A 1238-nucleotide genomic window follows, 5' to 3' on the forward strand; every position below is an offset into this window, starting at 1 on the left:
GGAAACAAAAGAACTGGACAAAGAAAACTACAAAAAAAAAAAAAAAAAAAAAAAAAGCTTATTGCAAAAATTGAAGAATATATCATGCTCATGGATAGGAATATTTAACATTGTAAAAATGTCAACACCACCCCTAGCAATCTATAGATACAAGGTAATCCCAATCTAGATTCCTACATCATTCTTTAAAAAGATGGAAAAATTATAAAAACTAAAGGCCAGTTTTACTAGTCAGAAAGAGACTGGAGGAACCCAATACTATGGTCCTTGGCCACCCTTCAGTTCTAGAAAGCAACACACTTTCATGCCTCGATTTTAAATCAAGCAGTGGATTGGCATATAGTGGGGATAACAACATTTACCTAAGGATAAAGTTAAGAAGGGATGGGAATGTTAGTGTAATTAAATAGGAAGCTCATGAATGAAGTAGAATAAATTTTGCTGCATGGAGAGGATTGCAATATTGAAATGAAACGAAGTGAATGATTTGTTGACTACAAACCTGATAATCTCATTTGTGTATCTTCAGTCAATTCACAATAAAAAGTTAAAAACAAACTATTATTGAAGAATTTTCACTGGGAGCTCAGGAAGCACTGTGCAGTAAACATTGGACTGCTAACCAAAAGGTCAGAGGTTCAAATCCAGTAGCCTCTCATCAGGAGAAACATGAGGCTGTCTGTTACTGTAATGATTTACAGTCTAAGAAACACTGTATAGAGTCACTGTAATTCCAGTAAAAGGCAGGTTTTTTTTGTTTTGTTTTGTTTTTTATAAGGGGACATTTATGGATTTGAAAATTGTGTATAGGACCATATGTTAAAATATTGTGTTTATAATGTAAACAGCCTATCATCATAGGTTGCTTATATAGCACTGTATGGTATGCACTGGAGTGCTATCAAGATCAGCAGTTTAAGCACACAGCCCACTTCCCAGAATAAAGATTAAGCTTTCTGCTTATTTTAAGATTTACATTCTCTGAAACCCTATACAGGGTTGTTATGATTCATTTGGAATTGACTCAATGGTAGTTGTTGTTAAGTGTTATAGACTTACAACTCATAGTGACTCTATATACAACAGAAGGAAACAGTGCCAGGTTCAGAGCCATCCTCACAATCATCGTTACACTTGAGCCCATTATTGCTGTCACTGTGCCAATCCATCTTCTTGGGGGTCTTTCTCTTTTGTTCTGACCCCTCCACTTTACCAAGAATGAAGTCCTTCTCCAGGGA

The sequence above is a fragment of the Chrysochloris asiatica genome, unplaced genomic scaffold, assembly GCF_000296735.1.
Source record: "Chrysochloris asiatica unplaced genomic scaffold, ChrAsi1.0 scaffold00461, whole genome shotgun sequence".
Lineage (NCBI taxonomy): Eukaryota > Metazoa > Chordata > Mammalia > Afrosoricida > Chrysochloridae > Chrysochloris > Chrysochloris asiatica.